At 41.8% G+C, this 14113-nt stretch overlaps 1 pseudogene; it reads left to right on the top strand.

The window, feature by feature from the left end:
* Positions 1-1131: 1131 nt before the first annotated feature.
* LOC119891572 lies at positions 1132-11705 on the top strand (annotated as a pseudogene).
* The last annotated feature ends 2408 nt before the right edge of the window (positions 11706-14113 follow it).

Genomic DNA, 14113 nt, shown 5'->3' with positions numbered 1-14113 from the left:
CATCGTGGGAAGATGTGAGCTCTTTAAGATAAGATGGTGTCTGACCATTAAGAGCTTTGTAGGTGAGAAGAAGAACTTTAAATTCTGTGTTATGACCCTGGCGTCATATTTTGTGATTTGCATCTTTCTCATCCTGCACTGTCAGCTGTTCTGTGTATGCAGGTAATGCAGAACAGGTGGGCACCCCAGGTTGGTCCAGCGGAGCTGATTGCTGCCTTCTGATTGGTCGCCTAATGACAGCAGCTGTTTTAATCCCCATCTGACAGAACTCTGCTCTCTTCACTCTGCTATTCCCAACATGCACCGGCGTAAAACCTGTGTACTGTGTATTTGAATCTTAGGTAGAGAAACCTGTGTATTGAGCATATTAGTCTGTGTGAGCAGATTAACCAGCACCTCAGTGATCCTGACTATTGTCTCACACCCTTGTTTTGTTGGCCTGAGCCATTTTGTTTGCTTCTTTGTTGTAGCTTTATTGTTTTTGCTATCAGCACTATCAGTAGGAGTGAGAAGCTTGTTTCTGTTTAAATAGGCTCTTTTTTTCCTGATGTTTTAGTGTTAGAAGTCTGGTCTAGAGCTTTGTCTTTTCTTTACACTTGTTTTGGTTTAGGGAGGTTTTAGGGTACATAGAGTGTTTTGGGCACTGCTCGTCTGAGTAAAATAAAACCGCTAATGTGTAGTTCCCTTTTTTTCTGGCCTTGCTTGGGAGTGGGAAGGGTGGGGAGTCTCACCTCGTGCTGCGTCCAGGTTAACCCTAGACCTTAGGACGTAACATCTGGATTTTACAGGCAGCCAGTGCAGAGAAGCTAAAACAGGAGAAATGTGATTTCTTTTCCTGGTTCCTGTCAGAAGACGTGCTGCAGCGTTCTGGATCAGCTGAAGATTCGGACTTATTCAAGCAGCCTGATAATAAAGGATTGCAGTAAGTAGCAAATGCATGGACTAGATTATCTGCATCATTTTGAGACCAGATGTTCCTGATTTTGGCAGGTTTCTGTTAAAAGTATCTGCACCTCTTATGTGTTTGTTGTGTGCTTGTATGATTTGAAATATGTCATGGGCAGACTGTCAGGAATTTAATAATGTATAATGATGTAAGATATGGACACTTTATCATCTGCCTGCCTGGTTCGATGTTTGAAACAACGTTCATCTCCAGAACAAATTTTTACACGTTTTTGTCTCTGTGCAACTACAGGAGCTGAAGGAAAAACAACATTTGCACAGTGTTTACAATGAGAGAGAGTTTTTATTGTTGTGATAAAGAGAGACCTCCTGCACACAGACTTCATGTTCCACCACTTTAATGTGAATCTTCCTCTGAGCCGTCGGTCAAGCTTTCATGGAAATGTGTTTGAGTTCTTCAGCTGATGAAACATAATCAGTCGTTATTTCAGGTATGAGGAAGAACATGTAGGTATTTATTTACCTGGCATGTTGTTTTTCAGGCCTCACCCACTTCAGATACTACAGGACTTAATATAAAAACATACTGTGTGAAGAAAAGCTGAACTCCACATCAAAGAAATAAACATGTTGAAAATTAGTTTGAGGTCTAAATTCATTTCTCACTATTTAAAATATGTTTAGAGATGAGTATAAAAAATCAATAATTTTTACATATAAGAAGCTGCAGATGATGATATAATAATAATAATAATAGTGATTTGGATAATTTCACTCAAAGTGGTTACATTAACATTAAATACAGTTTTCCCTTTGAGACTCATTCACATGTAAAAACACGTTTCTTTTGTCCTTTCTGAAATATCTAGAAACATCTGATCATGTGATCTGTTCTGACATCTTGCTTTTTTTCTTGAACCTGTTTTACTTTCACTTTAATCGTCTCGGTGTGAAGACAGCAAGACTTTCAGCAGGTGAGTGAACTCGACTAAAACTTCATATATTCATATAAAACATAAATACTGAGAGACAGAAATATGATCTGACACACCGTCAGTTTCAGATAATTAACTGTGACTTCAGGAAAATGTGTTCAGGTGTTCAGCAGAAATATACAGCTATCAAACAGTCACATTTTCTGTACTTTGATCTGAAACGATGATTCCAGCTGGTTTCTGAGTTTAATTTAATTTAATAGTTTTTTCAAAATCCGTCCTGAGGTCCTCGGTCAGTAAACACTCTGTTTACTTTAGTTTTCAGCCTCTGGAACAGAAAACAGACTTTTACCCGAGGATCATGAAGAGCCTTTAAAGTAATCAGTAAAACTTTTAAATCTGTTCTAAAACATACTGGGAGCCAGTGTAAAGAGGATAAAACAGGATTAAACATTTCAGAGTTCACTGGTTAAACAGAACAGTTTTCCTCTTTCTCAGTTCTACAGGACCAACATGTATTATTGTTTAGTGTTTCAGTGTTAGAGTTTCTAATTGTATTTCTGTAAAAAAGAAGAGTCATCCTTCAGTTCGTTAGATGATCTGGTGAAAGATAGTCACAATCATCATTTAGATATGAGGAAGAACATGTAGGTGTTTTACATACTGAGTGAATAAGATCAAGACTTTCAGCAGGTGAGTGAACTCAACTAAAACTTCATAGAAACAGTAAATGCAGTCTGTTGGTAAAGTTCAGAAGGAGAACAGATCATTTAACTTAACATCAGCAGTCAGGATTTTATATTAAGGCCATTAAGAGGCCTTAAATGTAATCCGTAAAATCCTCAAATCTGTTCTAAAATATAGTGGGAGCCAGTGTAAAGAGGATAAAACAGGAAATCAAAGCTGAAATTTATATATATAAAGTTATATGACTTTAATTAAATAAAGTCAGAGTTAACTGTCCATATATATGCACAAAAAGTAAGAAAATTTGTGTTTGGTAGAATATTTCTTAATTCTTTGTAGCAACAATTCTTCTTGACAGTAAAACACAACCATATTGGCTGCCTCCACAGCACAATGTGATATGCATTTACATTCATTCATTTAGCTGACGCTTTCATCCAAAGCAACTTAAAATTGCTATATATGTCAGAGGTCGCACGCCCCTGAGCAACTTTCTAGTCTTTTTGACCACTCAAAGCGCTTTTACACTACATCGCTTTCACCATTCAACCAGAAACTAACATTCACACACATTCATACCAGGGACTATTCAGGGTTCAGTATCTTGCCCAAGGACACTTCGACATGCACCCTGGAGGAGCCGGGGATTAAACCGCCGACCTTCCGATTAACGGGCGACCCGCTCAACCTCCTGAGCCACAGCCGCCCAGATATCATGGGATGGCGTGTATTTACCTAACATGGCTAACGTTACAACGTAGCTAACACAATGTAGCATTGTACCAATGTAACGTAACTTACGTGAGTTACATAACTTAAGTTGTCTTATTATTTAATTTTTCTTTCACATGAAAGACAGCGAATGTTGGTCTCCTGGGTCAGGGACAAACTCACTGTCCACCAACTCCACCACCTTAGTGTTGGACTTTTATGATTATTTATATCCCACTCCTGATGTTTTTACCTGTGATAGTAGATGTAAAATGGCTCACCGTTTATGCACAATATAAGTCAATGCAGTCCAAGATGTGAAATGACACGTTAAAAAGCTACACGTAGACAAACATACAGTCAACATAAATAAATGTAGAAATATATAAATATGGAATGGAAGAACAACGTTGCAGATATATACATGTACATTATTCTGGGTCTGTGCTGTGCAAAAGTAACGCAAGAGAATATTGTGTACATATAAATATATAAACTGACAACATACAAATATACAACAACAAAGATCAACAATCAACAACAAATATGTGCAACGTGCCAGGTCTGTGCATGACACGAGATGAAACAATATTTACATGTGCAGAGACATTTGCATCATTTCCATGGGGGGAGTGTCAGTGGGGGACCCGGGCCTTGTTGATGAGGCTAGTTGCAAACGGGAAGAAACTGTTTTTGTGGCGAGAGGTTTTGGTCCTGATGGACCGCAGCCTCCTGCCAGAGGGGAGAGTCTGAAACCGTTTGTGTCCGTGGTGGGAGGAGTCAGCTGCAATCTTTCCTGCTTGCCTCAGAGTCCTGGAGGCGTACAGGTCCAGAAGAGAAGGAAGATTGCAGCCAATCACTTTCTCTGCGGAGCGAATGATGCGCTGCAGCCTGCCCTTGTCCCTGGCGGTGGCAGCAGCGTACCAGATGGTGATGGAGGAGGTGAGGATGGACTCAGTGATGGCGGTGTAGAAGTGAACTTCTTCAGCTGCCACAGGAAGTACATCCTCTGCTGGGCCTTCTCGGTGAGGGAGGTGATGTTCAGCTCCCACTTGAGGTCCTGGGAGATGATGGTGCCCAGGAAGCGGAAGGAGTCCACAGTGGTGACTGGGGGGTCACACAGGATGATGGGGGAGGGTGGGGCTGTGCTCTTTCTGAAGTCCTCGACCATCTCCACTGTCTTCAGAGCGTTGAGCTCCAGACTGTTCTGGCTGCACCAGGTCACCAGATGGTCGATCTCCTACCTGTAGGCGGACTCATCCCCACCAGAGAGAAACCCAATGAGGGTGGTGTCGTCCACAAACTTCAGGAGCTTGACAGACTGGTGACTGGAGGTGCAGCTGTTGGTGTACAGGGAGAAGAGAAGGGGGGGAAAGAACGCAGCCTAGAGGGGAACCGGTGCTGATGGTCCTGGAATCAGAGACATGTTTTCCCAGCTTCACGTGTTGCTTCCTCTCCAAGGAGAGGGTCTGTAATGGATTTAAGGTGGGACAACACAAGGCGTTCAAAGGACTTCATAACCGCAGAGGTCAGGGTGACGGGTCTGTAGTCGTTTAGTCCAGTGGTCCTTGGTTTCTTGGGGACAGGGATGATGGTGGAGGCTTTGAAGCAGGCTGGCACAAGGCATGTCTCCAGTGAGGTGTTAAAAATGTGACAGCTGATCAGCACAGTGCCTCAGGGTGGATGGGGAGACAGAGTCCGCCCAGCTGCTTTGCGGGGTTTCTGCCTCCTGAAAAGACCGTTGACATCTCTCTCTATGATGGAGAGAGGAGGGGAGGGGGTGGAGCTGGCCAGCTCTGAGGAGCGAGGGGAAGATGTGGTGGACTGAGGCTGAAGCTGAGCGGAGGAGTCTCGGGGGATGGAGTCCGATTGACTCTTTGCCAGGCGAGAATCGTTTATGGAATGGAGGACTTTGGGTTTATAGTTAATGATCTAGCTGAACCCCCTCCAGACAGAAGTGGCGTCGTTTGCAGAGAACTTAGTCTCTCTGAGTACAGTCATTTAGCTTCTTGCACCTCCCTGCTAAACCCGTACTTTGATGCCCTGCACCCGGCCCTGTCACCACTCCTAAATGTCTCCTCTTTTTCCAACCTTAGCGCTCTGAGCTTAGCTGTAAACCAGGGTTTTTGGAATCAGATGGACCATCACATAATCAGAGTGTCCCACTGGAGTGCGTGTGACGGCGTGATAGGCACCTCTAAATGTGGTGTAGCAGTGACCCAAAGTGTTCCCCTCTCTGGTTGGACACTTTATTAACTGTCTGTATTTGGGGAGTTCTTGGGTGAGATTTCCCCTGTTAAAGTCACCGAGAACAATAACAAGGGAGTCCGGGTTTGTCTGCTCCACACACAGTATCCGGTCGGCCAGCGTGCGGCGAGATGTAAACACCAACCAGAGCGAATGAAGCAAACTCACGGGGGGAGTAAAACGGTTTACAGTTCATGATAAGAAATTCCAGATTAGGAGAACAGTTCTGCTGAATCACTGTCATATCGGTACACCAGCCATTGTTAAAATGAAAACAGACGCCTCCACCTTTTGTTTTGCTGGAGAGTTCTGTGTCGCGGTCCACTCTGTACAGTTGGCAGCGCGGAGTCCGGTATCAGTTCAGACAGCCACGTCTCTGTGAAGCACTGAACAGAAGATGAATAAAAGTCTCTGTTTTTCCCACCAGAAGCTGAAGTTCGTCCAGTTTGTTGCACAGTGAGCGCATGTTGGACAGAAATATTGCCAGTAGTGGTGTGCGGAGTCCCCGGCAGCGAACGACAGCGAGAGGGCCCTTCACCAAAATGTCCAATAATTCCACTGACGCAAGAAAAGTGGGAATTAAATCCGCTGGAGTTGTTCCCCTGGGGACATAAAAGGGACAAATAGGTTTTCTAATGGTAAAAGATTTATTGCCAAGAAGTATTAGAGACCCGACACCTTTTTGCTGCTTACAATCGCTTCGTCTCCCAACATGGTGGTTGGTTTTAGTTTCACTGAACAAGCGTCTACTTGCAGTTCACGACTCACTTCTTCATCAATCAAAGCAGTGTCACTTTGGGTGTCTAACAAAGCATAGACAAGTTTTTCTTTTTGTGGGTTTGCACTGGAACGATCATTGAGGTTGCAGCAGATTGTCCTTCCCTGGCAACATTCAGTGACGTGGCAGCTGTTGTCTCCAATGTGTTTTGTGCTGCATGTTCCCTACTCTGTTTTTCTCCTTTTGCATCCTTGGTGTAATTGTAATCCTGAAGGCAGGTTGGATGCCCCCTTGTACAGGTGTCACAGAGGAGGCGACGTCGGCAATCTTTCACACTGTGACCTTGTTTCAAACAGCCATAACGCAGTTTATTGTCCTTAACATATGTCCTTCTGTCAGCCAGTGACCTTTTTATAAGGTTTGGACACTCGTGGAGTGGATGGATGTTTTGGCATAAGATACAGTGAGATCCCACGTTTGCTTAATGCAGTGTACAGCTGTTCCTGTGCTGAAGACACTTGCCTCGTTCCTCTTGATGTCTCTTGGATTCAATTTGTCTCTGTGTGACTCCAAAGAGTGAAGTGCATAAATGTAGGTGACTGGATTACAAGCGACTTCGGCCTCCAACATTAAGGAGGAGGCAAAATCACTGAAACTGGGAAAGTCCTTAGATTCCATCAGGGCCTTTGTGACATGGCGGGTTCCATCTGGCTGCTGCCCACTCAGGCAGTTTCTGTAACATTTTCTGATTTTCCGCACAATCGTTCAGTATCTCCAGGCCCTTTACACACGGCTGGCAAGCAAGCATTTATGAAATCTGCAAAGCTTCTTAGTCCTTCAGCATCTTTAGACTGTATTTCTGGCCATCTTGATAGCTTCTCTCTAAATGCTCTTTGGACAACGAAAGCCTGGCCGTATCGCTGATTGAGTTTTTTCCAAGCATCCTGGTAAACTTCTTCATCATTTCTGAAAAAGGTGCCTTCTAAGCATTTACGAGCTGGGCCACTGATGTACTTCTTCAGATAAAAACAGTTTATCAGCGGCAGAAATGCCCCTTTTGTCTATCAGTGATATGAAGGAAGCTTTCCATTCAATAAAGGGGATCGGCTCACCACTGAACACTGTTGGCTCTGGCATGGGAAGTCTGTTCATTGTAATACTGTCCTGAACAGCTTGTGCTAGCTGAGCAATATCAGGGGGTGAAGACATGGCTGTGTTAGATAGGTGTGTTGCATGGGGATGAGATATCTGGGCTCACCTGTTCATCCTTAACTGACTGCATGCCACCCATCTGTGTAATTTCTCTGCTGTAGGCTTCAAATCTGGCTCGAGTTGCCTCCATTTCCTTTTCAGCCTGTAGACCATCTAGCTCAGATCTTTCTTGTTCCAGTTCTTTTTTGTGCTGGTTTTCTAGAGCTTTTATCCTTTCCATTCGATTTCTTTCATCTTGCACAATCTTGTACTTGGCCTCCTTTGCGGCAAACTCTGCCACTTCATCGGCTCGGGTCGATGCGATGTATGAGGTGATGGAATGATGTGAAATATTTGACTGCACAGCAGTGGAACCATAAATGGAGAGTGCATGTCACCCGTTACTGCTTCACATGCATCCATTTTTCAGGTGTTTGTGCAACATGATCTCTTATTTCGGTGTAGACTTTCATAATGTCATCCTGTCCTTTCTCCAAAATGTCTGCAAGTGATGACAATTGTACTTCAGTTATGTCAGACTTTAGCTTTTCTCTTGCCTCACAGGCTTGGATTTTCCACCTTTCATATAAACTGGTGAGTCTTTTCTCCCTTTTACTTACTTCTTCCCTTTGATAAGCAAGCATTTTTTTTCTGTTTGCATCTTGATGCGTTCAGAACGGCGAAGTACATCAGCAGTGCTTTGGACTTTATACTGTAGATCAGCCAATATTTTCTCCTTACACTTGATTGTTTCCTCAATATCCTGTTTTGGATTTTCAGTAGCATTTTGAAGAAAGCCTTTACACTCATGAATTTCTTTTTGTCAATGTTCATTGACATCTTTAGGACTCACAAAAGAAGCCTGCGTGTCCTCCATTCTGGTTTCCGACATACTTCTGCCACCTGCTGTCCGCGGTGTGCGCCGTCCTTCAGCCCACATTGTGCAGCATGGTGGAGATGGTCAAGCTCTTACTGTAGCTATCCAGTCGAAAAAAGGTCAGCCTTGGCTGATGGTCTCTTGTCTTTTATTGAACTTCCTTGCAGTGAGCAATGTAAGAGCTAAACAGAAATTTACAGACAGAAAATAAGACATGCAGGATGTCTTACAGACAAGGGATTAGCTTAACATATAACCGGAAAGTTAGAAATTTTCACACAATACACTTAAATTTACTCAGACACAAACTATAGCAGTAAACATACCTTGTAGCCGGACTGCTGCTAAAGTACTTTTATCTTACTCTCCCCATTCATTTTAACACTTCTCTTTCTCTTTTTCTCTCTAGGTGCCCTTACAGCTTCGGTACTATTTTCCCTTGTTCTCTTTTTAATTTCCGTTTCTTACACGTGTATAGTGTCCTTTCACAATAAACTTCCGGTTAAACAGGAAACTAAAAATAAAGACAAAGCATTACAGCAAACATTTAAAACCTTATTCTTCGTCATTTACACTTGTACTTAAGTAAATGTTCATCAAAGTAATCATACTCTTACTTAAGTAGAATATTTTTTGGACTGTTTCCACCTCTGGATTTAACTGACTAATGCATGACGTGTGATTCTTAATGTAGGTAAAATGGTAAAGAGAATAACTGAACGAAAGGCAGAGAAAATGTGCCAGAACAAACAAAAACAAATAGACCTCGACTGAAAGACTTTTATTTTCTGGATTTTGTATCATGATTATTATTTGTACATTTACTGTAACAGTGTTTACAAAAATAATAGGCTAATAATAGTTAATGGTGTTTAAAATATTTGCCCTGTGAATTTTACAGAGGCTTACACTGAGGGATGAGAACAAGTTGAAATGATTTGAAATTTTAGCAAAAGCTTTCCGTTGCTTTCATGTTAACAGGTTGTTCTATATTCAGTTTATTTATTTATATATATTGGCGGGTGGCGATTGCGCAATGGCTAAGACTATGCCTTTGGTGTGAGAAACCTTGATTCAATCCCCCACTGTGACCCATCCACCAATGTGTCCCTGAGCAAGACACTTAACCCCTAGTTGTTCCAGAGGCGTGAGACCTCTGACATGTATAGCAATTGTAAGTCGCTTTGGATAAAAGAGTCAGCTAAATTAATAAATGCATTTCAACTGGATTCAATGAACACAGTTTTGCATTTTTTGAGCATTTGAAAGAAAATTACAGACAATTTTTTTACCCAATTTTCGTTTCGTGTTTGTCTTCCTACAGACACCTGTACATGGAAACTGTCCTGTACTGACTCTGACAGACATCCTGACTGCGCCATCTGCTGGTGAGAAGATGACATGGCAACACTTCCTGCTGTTCATTCAGCCCGTGACAGAGGAGAGATCATAGACTGAGAGTGTGAAAGTTAAACTGACAGTAGATTTGGACATTGTTGAACAGAGCTGAGACGCCATCACAGGGTGAGAGATCTCTGCTGGAAAACACACGTTTGGAGTATTTGAAACAATCAAGGGAAGAGACGTTCACTCTGTGAGTCTGTGGAAAAATAACTTCAGTATCAAATGGCTAAGAAAATAACTCTTGTTGAAAGTCACCTGAACTGCCACGTGTGTTCAGAGACTTTCAGAGATCCTGTGTCTCTGAGCTGCAACCACAGCTTCTGTTCAAGCTGCCTGCAGAAATTCTGGGAACAAGCTGGAAACAAAAACTGTCCCATTTGTAAAAGAAAATCATCAAAGGATGATCTATTTGTGAACTTTACACTGAAGGAACTGGCTGACTCCTTTGCTGGGAGACAGAAAACTGGATCATCTGAGACAGAAAAAGAAGAGAAGGTGGAGGCCTTGTGTGAAAAACATACAGACCTCCCACATTGGTTCTGTAAAGACGAGCAGAGAGCTGTGTGTCCTGTCTGTGAGTTTTCTCTCCACCAGAGTCACAAGGTGGTTCCTGTAGAACAAGCAGTCCGGGACCTGAAGGAGCAGCTGAAATCTGACTTAGAGTCTCTGCAGGACAAGAGGGACAAATACAAACAAGTGGAGGAAACATACAATGAAGTGATTCAACAGTCCAAGAAGCAGCTGTTGTCCACAGAGAGGCAGATCAGAGCAGAGTTCAACAAGCTCCACCAGTTCCTGAAAGAGGAAGAGGAGTCCAGACTGGCAGCTCTGAGGGAGGAAGAGGAGCAGAAGGAGGAAGACTGTGAGCAGAGAGATGAAGAAGATTCAGGAGCAGATGTCCTCTCTGTCAGACAGGATCTCTGCTGTTGAAGAAGAGCTGCAGAAACCCAGCGTGCCATTCCTCAGCAGTTATAAAGCCACTCAGACCAGAGCCAGAGTCCAGCGCTCACTGTCAGATCCACAGCTGCTCTCAGGAGCGCTGATAGATGTGGCCAAACACCTGGGCAACCTGTCCTTCAGAGTCTGGGAGAAGATGAAGGACAAGGTCCACTTCAGTCCTGTCATTCTGGACCCAAACACTGCAAACTGCTGGCTCTATCTGTCTGATGATCTGACCAGTGTGAGACAGGGAGACACAAAGCAGCAGCTTCCTGACAATCCAGAGAGATTCACTAAGTGTGTAGAAGTTCTGGGCTCTGAGGGCTTCAGCTCAGGGAAACACAGCTGGGAGGTGGAGGTGGGAGACCATCCTGTCTGGATTGTAGGTTTGGCTAAAGAGTCAGTTGACAGGAAGGGAGAGACATTTGTCTCACCAAAATATGGATTCTGGTGTTTAAGGCATCGCAGTGGAAAATACACTGATGGAGATGGTAAGACTGTCAGAGTGAAGAAGAGTCTCCAGAGGATCAGAGTCCAGCTGGACTATGACAAGAGGAAGGTGTCCTTCTACAACCCTGAAGACATGACTCACATCTGCACTCACAGAGACACTTTCACTGAGAAACTCTTCCCATATTTCGGTATTGGTGCAGCTGGTGATGCTGAAACCTCTGATATCAAAATCTGTCATGTCTGAATGTAAGTTTATTGTTCCAACTTTTACTTTCAGACTGTTTGAGGTTAATTAAACTCTCACAATATAACATGTCAAATCTCTACTATAACTATACCAACACGTTGCTTCCTGTTGTGGGATTCTTTAACCTTTTTATAATCATCAGTAGTTTCTGGGTTCGGTCTGAAGAGTTATTTCAGTCTTGATGATGTAATTTCAGTTTGTAAACACTTTACTCTCAGAGAATCAAAATGTTTTCTGGCTCTGATTGAATTTGAACTTTTGTTGTCTAAATAAACATCATGTAATCTGTTACTTTTGTTTTTGTGTGTGCTCCAGGAAGTGTAACTGCTAAAAGAATACTAGTAAATGCAGATCTACAGAAACAAACTGATAAAAAGTCACAACACCCAACTTGATTCTGGTCATTATTTTCTCTCAGTCTGCTCGTCTCCCTGCTACACTGACTCACTCACCTGTCAGCAGCATTTCCTGCCTGGGACTTATATCCCTGGCTCTTTACCTTGTGCCTGCCTGGTGAAGTCTGTCGTTCTTTGTTTACCTGACTGATTTCATGACTCCTGCCAATTTTTTAGACAAGTTAAAAAAACATCTTACTGCCTGGTCTGTTGTTTTTGCTCTTGGGTCCAAACCTGCCTTTACTGACTTATTAAATTAATGTAGTTTTATGGGAGTTTCATATTTTACTGATTAGGGAATCAGTTTATTCAGATTAGAGGCAGAAGTAGTGCTGCTTCATTTTCTTTTTTGCTTCTCAACAATACAGACTTTGACAGATTGATTTCATTGGCAAATTGTCAAATTTACATTTATAAATAAAACACCTTTAAGACATTGACAGAAAACATATGATTTTTTTTTTGTTATTTTTCATTTGGTTATTTTGTTAAGTTACGTTAATCACATATTATCATTCCAATCGTATGATGGGACAGACTGAAGTCCTCCTGTGACCCTGAACAGGGAAAAGAGGGAACAAATTACAACCCTGTCTCCAAATAAAGACGCACACGACATGAAATGTAAATAAAAACAAAATGTGATGATGTGCAAAACATCAAAGCCCATATTTAACTGAAAATAGCACAAAGATAACTTATAAAATATATTGTTTTTGGAAAATGATGCCCATTTTGAATTTGATGCCAGCAACACGTTTCAAAAAAGTGTCAACGAAAGACTTTAAAAGTTGAACATCTCACAATTAATCAGGTCAACTGGCAACAAGTTAGTAACATGACTGAGTATAAAAGATAATCCCAGTCTTTCTGAAGTAATATGTGGTCAATAATATAAATGATTAATGGCAACGTCCATCAACATAAAGGAAATGCGAGACGTACAGTGTAGGTAAATATGTTGTTTTTTAATAAACTAGTTTCTTTACATCTGTCAAATGTTTGTGTCTTTACGAAAAGGCAAAAAAAAAATACAAATCATATTTGTTCTCCACCTATAAATATTAAATAATCTTAATAATGTTTTTTTATTAGCAAAATGACAAATTCCTCACTGAAACATTTTCTTTGGTAAAGTCACATGACTATTTAACTGATTATGTATAAAAAGAAACATGAAACAACCTCTGATGACGGCTAAATAGCTGAAAACACATGAGGAATAAAGCTCGTCAAGAGCTGTGTGACTTGTTTGAATTGGATGGAGTTGTAGTAACTCTCACCGGTCTGCACCTTCCTGTGTGTGTGTGGCCAAAGTTATCTAAAAAAGATCATTTAACTTTACCCTTCTGCAACTTCACTGCAGGGTTACTTTGTTCACTGAGCCGATCTCCAGCCCTTCGGCCAGCCCCTCACTCTCATCCTGAACAGGTTATCAAACATCAGAGGAAGGCCAACGAGGGGAACTCTGTGCTGGATGGCCTTCTGAAGTCTGTTGGTGTCTCCGTTGGCCACAGATACTCTGGTCTAAGAGGTCATTTTGTGAAAGCCAGTCCAGCAACGTGTTGTTGTCCAAGTGGACCGTCTCTTGTCTTGTCTCTTGTCTCGCACCCACATGTTCTGCTGTATCCTCAGGAAGATTCCCCACCAACGTCCCCAAGCTCAACGTAATGACTCCACGCTCTGCAGGGCTCTGGACAAAGTCCTCTAGACAAAGAGGGTAGGCCATGTAGACGACGTAGGACATGGATGAACGAGGGAACTCAAAGGTAAAGTCATTTCTCATCAACCAAATATCTGCTGCCTGAACGAGCTCATCATAGTGAACATCAGGACCACAGACGGTGGACAAATGAGATCATATAACGTAAATATCTGCAGGCCTATTTAAATCTACTAACATGTTTAGGTTCTTTGATAGAGACCCTGCATGACCGGGTGTTACTGCTTCTTCTTTAAATAGTGATTCTGATCAAATATAAATGGAGGATATTAGCTGTAAAAATATGGATTTAATTACTTTTTAACCCAAAAACCTGCAGACACACTTTTCTCAACTAAAACAACAGTTTCAAATGAAAATCCCCTATTTCATGTTTCATGGAAAAAAGGAGACTGTTTTTTTGTCAGATGTCAAATGATTGTTTACATTATTAATTTGATAATTACTGGTTTAGACAATAAAATGTCAGAAAATATTGAACAATTCTCATCACACGTTCCTAAAAACATTGAACATTGAAATGTCCCAAAGGTTTTTTTGATATAAAACATTTACAACATTTGAGAAGCTGAAAAATGAAATGAGGACGAATCGATCATCAAAATGCCTTCAGATTAATTATTTTAACTGACTAATGGCGTAAACAAGTTAACCTGTAGTTTACTGCTGTTTACAAACTA

The sequence above is a fragment of the Micropterus salmoides genome, unplaced genomic scaffold, assembly GCF_014851395.1.
Source record: "Micropterus salmoides isolate LMB-PRFRI ecotype aquatic unplaced genomic scaffold, ASM1485139v1 Ms_hic_scaffold_7, whole genome shotgun sequence".
NCBI classification, from domain to species: domain Eukaryota; kingdom Metazoa; phylum Chordata; class Actinopteri; order Centrarchiformes; family Centrarchidae; genus Micropterus; species Micropterus salmoides.
Note: the sequence above shows the minus strand (reverse complement) of the source record. Positions and strands in the feature narration are given on the sequence as shown.